Below are 6255 nucleotides of genomic sequence, written 5' to 3'. Positions count from 1 at the left end.
GCACAAATTGGGCCCAGTATCTTATTAAAAGACCCTGACACTGATAACAAGGATTTCTCTGGATGTCAGGGATCATGTGCTGAGATAATTGCCGTGGAAAGTAAGACAAGAAAAATTTCCTGTAGATGAAAAACTGAAGTTGGGGATCCTGAGATCAGATCCAGCCCCAGCAAGTTGGGTCCTGATGGGCATGCAGGCCAAAACTCCTTATCTAACTCTGCAGCAGACTCTGGGAGTCAGAGATGAGGGGGCACAGAGCACATTTTATCAGCACAATGTCCTGAATTGTTAAGAATTCCATCAAGGCCATTAATTAGCTACTAACCATATGCCTCTTGTCTTTGAATGTGCTTCCTAATCCAACATGAAAATGACAACTAAATTCCAGACTGATCCTGAAGCTGAACTGCTATACCTGATTCACTTTATTTGTAGTCTCCTTCCCATTCATAGGACAACCCAGGGAGATGAAGCGATTTACCCTGGACCAGTGGTGGGACAGCTCTGCCCACCATGCGCTCACACCCTGCAGAGAGGACAGGAACAATTGGAGAAGCTGTGTCTATACATTTTCAGACATTTCTCTGGTTTCAATGAAACAATATTTCAAGGGGTAGACTTCCCCAAATTCTCCACTTGTGACTATATGGGTCAACAAATGGGAGGCATTAGGCTGAAATTAAGTGTGCTTTTTTTATAGTAAAAATAGTGATAGAGGAATAGAAAGGTGTGTTACTATTTTGCCCCACACCCAAAGTCACACCATGATATTGAAACATTTTTTTAATTGCGTTGTTTCTCTTACCAACATCAATAACATGCTGACAAAGTACCTGCTGGCAAGAACACAAAGCAGCTTGAACTACAGTGCTGGTGGGAGTGCAAAATGGCTCAGGTCATTTTTCAGCACCTATATTAGAAGTCAGCACCTACATTAAGAAATTGGCTACAGCTCAGACACAGAAGTGTTTGTGCCAATTATCAGTGGGAATGGTGACAGAAGGCTGCACCCAGATGCTCACGTGCCTTGGCTCAAGGGATGAGTCACCTGTAAAGATCACCTGTAAAGATGGCCATGCCTGTGGAACCTTACTGCTGGAAGCTCTGGATTGCATTCTACCACCAACTTGTCCAACTAACAAGCCCTTGAGTCTGCCCCTCAGGGATGTTCACAGTATTGGTGGTATCGATACTGCCCCTGTGGGCCAAATGGAGACTGGTGCTCTCAAGCCTAGAATGGGTACCGCACCTTTGCTCAAGTCAACATCACAACTGAAGTCTGCTGAAATGCACCATTAAGCTTTGAGTGGAGCTCTTCCTGGGGACAACATGGGCTTCAATGTCAACAACATGTCTGTCAAAGATGCTTATTGTGGCAACCTGGTTGGTGACAGCGAAAATGACCCATCAATGGAAGCAGCTGGCTTCACCGCTCAGGTGATTACCCTGAACCGTCAAGGCCAAATCAATACTGGCTGTGCCTCCATGCTGGATTGTCACATGGCTCATATTGCTTGCAAGTTTGCTGAGCTGATGGAGAAGGTTGGTCACCATTCTGGTGGGAAGGTGGAAGATGAACCCAGATTCTTCAAATCGGGTGATGCTGCCTTTGTTGATATAGTTCTGTGTGTAGAAAGCTTCTCTGACCATCTTCTTCTGGGTCCCTTTGCTGTTGATAATGTGATACAGACAGTTGCTGTGGACGTCATTAAAGCAGTGGACAAGAAGCCTGCAGGAGCTGGCAAGGCCAACAAGTCTGCCCAGAAATCTCAGAAGGCCAAATGAATATTAGCCCTAATACATGCCACCCAAGTCTTAATCAGTGGTGGAAACAGTCTTAGAACTGTTTGTTTCAATTCGACATTTAAGTTAACAGTACAAGACTGGTGAACAATAAATGCATCATAAAACCTCCAGAAGGAAAGGAGAATGTTTTGTGGACCATTTGTGTTTGTGTGTGTGACAGTTTTTTGAAGTTATCAGTTTTTAACATCAGTTCTTATTAATCAGAATCAATATGACCAAACGTCTGTCACAGGATTTTGAGACCCGTGAAAACAGTGTTGAATGAGGACAAAAAGGTCCAGGGTGACAAAATTAACCTAAAATTACATTTTGCATGTAGGAGGGAACAATGTTTTTTAATGGTTGTTTTCATTCATTGGGTAAAAGCAGAGGCATTGAGTTAGAGTTAAGTGATCACTCCTAAATCACTGTCAGACCCCAGAGAGCCAAGTGAGCTCCCCTAGGAACCAGTTGGACATCAGGGGACAGTGGGCATTGTTGCCTGCCTGGCACCTCCTCCACTTTTTGCCACAGTGTCTATCTTCTCCTTTGGGGTGCTCCCTTCTCGCCACCCCATGTGGTCCTATCAATCAAGTTTCTGCCCACTTACCCACCGAAGCCCTGGGAACATGTCCCAAGTCAGGCCAGTGCTCCCCAAGAAATCTGAATCTTGAGCCAAATGAACAACAACAACAACAACAAAGTCAGCAAAAATAAAATGGTTCCCATGGTAGTCCCCTCAAATGACTGTCCATCCATCCCTACTTCAGAGACTGCCCCCGACCCCTAGAGCTGCCCTGTTCCTGATGCTTTTGAGGTCTCATTGCAAGCTCCTCCACCAAGCCTGTGAGCTTTCTGACGCCCGTCTCATGGGTGGCCGTTCTGTTCAAGTTGGCTACAGTCTGTTTCTGTTGTTTGCCACCAAAGATCACTCGCTGGCATGCCAGTGCTGGAGTTGAGAGAGCCTTGCTTGTTTCCTATTGGGGCATGTTTTGGTTAATTCTTGCTCACCGGATCATGGGGTATGGTAGATCATTATCATAATGGCCCCTTACGAGTCCATGCCCATTTACGATGTGGCATTGCTCTCCCTGCCATCAAGACTTCACCCTTGGAGTTTATTTCTGTACCTTCCTGCATATGAGCTGGCTTTGTCTATTATTTTAACCAATAAAATATCGTGGAAGTGATGTGTGTGGTTTCATGAGTCTAGGCCTTAAGAGACCTTGTTGCAGCTTCCATCTTCAACTTCTTGGAACCCTGAGACCGCCATGCTGTGAGGAAGCCCATGCTGGCCTCCCGGACGATTAGAGGCCATTTAGAGAACTGAGGTGTCCTGCAAACAGCCAGATGTGTGAGTGAGGGCATCTTGGACTCTTCAGCCTAGCTTAATCATAAGATGATAACAGTCATGTGTGTGTACCCAGATGAGACCAGCAGAGAAACTACCAAGATTGCCAACCCACAGAAATGTGAGAAATAATTAATGGTTGTATTTTAAGCCACTAAATTAGCCAATCAATTGATGAGGAAAGAAATGGAGCACAGGACACAGCAGCTATGAAACACTGGTAGCAGTGGCAGCAGCGGCGGCAGCATCATGTGCAGGGCTGGGGTGTGTATATGCATTGTGCAGGGCAAACTGGAGTGGAAATGGAGTCCAGCTGCAAGAAACAGTCAATATGTTAATGGTGGAGGATGTCCAGGTTCTTGGCATCTTCAACAAAGAATTGGACACAACGCACAAACAAAGGAAGGAATGAATGGTTTTATTAAAAATGAAAATACACTCCACTGTGTGGGAACAGGCCTGAGCGCAGGGGCTCAAAGGCCCTGTTACAGAGCTTTTGTGAGTTTAAATACCCTCTACTTGGGGCACACCCTATGTAAATGAAGAAGATGAAGTAAAGTTACAAAGTCATATATGGCGTACGCCCTTTGGTTATTTCTGTGGTTTACAATAACTAACGTAACTATAATTGTGATTGGTAACATATACTTAGACATTAGAATTTTAGAAATCCTATAAAATTTCAGAATATATATTAGTATTATTCACAAAAATGTAACCCAAAGAAGATTGAGCATCATTTTGGCAGTCCCAGGTACCTAAACACGTCAAATAATCCTGTTTACCTCTCTTTTCTGGACATTCAGGGGCCTTCTGACGTATTTGAAAAGTCAGGTGACGGGGAAGACAATTTTGAAACTGAAGTTTGATTTTGAGAATTCCAGATGACCACAAGTTATTTTTTTTGCCAAAATCATGACTCAGAAATTTTAAAGAAGCAAAAACCTTATAACCCTTTTGAATTTAGTCAACATATTCTCACAGAGAACCTCTTCTGCAAATTTAATTTTCACTATTTTTCCACAACTTTTTTGAACCTTAAGCTTTATCTAACTTAAAACAATCCTTTAAGCCTCAGAAAAAATTTACATTCCCATGCCTTCATATAACCTTTTACTAACAAAAAAAAAAAAAAAAAAACACACACACACACACTTTACTGTTCTTACACACCTTAATGACAATAAATTACAGAACAGAACTTCCTAAAGTTGACAATCATGCAGTAGTTAAGTAAAAAGAGGTCCCTAATCTTAGGAAATACACATTAAGGTATTTAGAGGTGAGTAACCATTAGATATGTAAATTACTCTCAAGTATGAAGGTAATTTATCCTTGAATGGGTTCAGGAAAAAATGTATATATGCAAAGGGGGTGGAAAGAAATAACAAATGGAGGAAAATGTTAGCAACAGGTAAATCTGAATAAAGTACATGGGATATATTTTGTACTATTCTTGAAACTTCTGCAAGTTCGAAATTGTTTTCAAATGAAAAGCTTTAAAGTAAACTTTTAAGTCATTTATCATAGTAGTTTGTAATCCTACATTCGTAGATATCCAGAGATTTTTCTCCTTATTTTTAATCTTCTCCATATTGTTGACCCCAAAATGCCAAAATCCAGTCTGTTATTCTTGTTAATATAGACTGATTTTCAGAGTGGTGAGTTTGCTAAAATGGGCGATCATCACCCTGAGGAGAGAGGGGCATCTGAAGCAGCCTGTGTAAGGAAATTGACCCCACTCTAGGTGGAGCCAAATGGGTGCCGGAGTTGGGGGGATCATGATTATGCCCAGGATCGTCACTCTCCAATCAAAGCACAGCCACTGCTTGGCTCCCTCTGGGATCCACCTTTAGGCAGGGAGGGCTTCCTCTTTCCATGTCCTCATGCAGAAGCAGCCCTCTTCAGGAAGTAGTAGGAAATGTGGGGAGAACATTATTTGCCATGAGAACATTATTTGCCACGAGAACATTATTTGCCACGAGAACGTTATTTGGAAATGTGGAGAGAGAATTATTTGCCACGAGAACATTATTTGCCACGAGTTCTCCACGAGGCATTTCTGTTTCCTTGTTGAGCAGCAACACTTGCATCGATGTGTGCCAGAAAGAAAACCAAAAACTGAATAGAGTCGCGTAGCCAGGGAGTCCCAGCAGGCCCCTCTCATGCTCTCTCACTCCTGATCTGACCTCAGCCCATGGCTAGTGAAACCCATATCTGGAGTCAAGGGTTTGGGGAGAACACAGCCATAGCGAGCACAGTCGTCCACTTCCAGCCCCCTGCTTCCCTCCACTGTGACAGCGTCAGCGAAGCAGCTGGTATCTCACTGTTCCTGTTCACAGGAATTATTGTCTTGAAGCCTCACAGCAACCTAATGAGGGAGGCATGGCCGCCGTACAAATATGAGAGATGCAGAGGTCAAATGACTTGAAAGGGTCAGGCCTCTAGTAACTTGCACAGGATGGAAGCCAGACCTGGTTCTGGTCATGCTGAGCTCTGGGGCATAAAGTTTCCCACTTCATGCACCAAGCAACCCCCACTGACCATTTCCTTGAGTTCCACCCCATTTATTATACCACAGAGAAGGCAAAACCTATCCCTGTACTTGGCCCAGAAAAGGAAGACAAGACCCTTAGACCAAAGCCCATTTTCTCTGGAACACCACCAAAAATGGTGCAGGGCCTGGAGTGCTGGCATTGCCCTCAGATACTGCTCCAATGTAACTGAATAACCTGTTAACAGACAATAAGACTAAGATGAAAAAGGCTTGCAAGGTCTTGAATGGGGCATTACATCTGCGTACTAGCCCTTCCTTGAGATTCTCAGGATACTCTGCTTCTCCAGGTTTGTTCTCTAGGTACACCTTGATACAAGTGTCTGCTGTTGCCTGGACATCTCCTACATGTCCCAGACCACCAACCAAGCTTCCCTGGAAACTCTCCTCAGCTATCCCTTCTACCAAAAGCTTGGGAATTCTTGCTGGATCACCTCAGGAGACCTTGTTGCCACCTGAAGTACTCTCCACATTGTTGTGGCTGCATGTCTGTCTGTCCGTCCATCTTCTCGGCCGACTATAAATCCTTTGGTCAGGGCTCGGTGACATTTGTCCTTATGTGTCC

General features: G+C 43.8%; 1 pseudogene; it reads left to right on the top strand.

The window, feature by feature from the left end:
* Positions 1-990: 990 nt before the first annotated feature.
* Positions 991-1785, top strand: LOC105539320 (annotated as a pseudogene).
* Positions 1786-6255: the final 4470 nt, after the last annotated feature.

The sequence above is a fragment of the Mandrillus leucophaeus genome, unplaced genomic scaffold (genome assembly GCF_000951045.1).
Source record: "Mandrillus leucophaeus isolate KB7577 unplaced genomic scaffold, Mleu.le_1.0 Scaffold202, whole genome shotgun sequence".
NCBI classification, from domain to species: domain Eukaryota; kingdom Metazoa; phylum Chordata; class Mammalia; order Primates; family Cercopithecidae; genus Mandrillus; species Mandrillus leucophaeus.
Note: the sequence above shows the minus strand (reverse complement) of the source record. Positions and strands in the feature narration are given on the sequence as shown.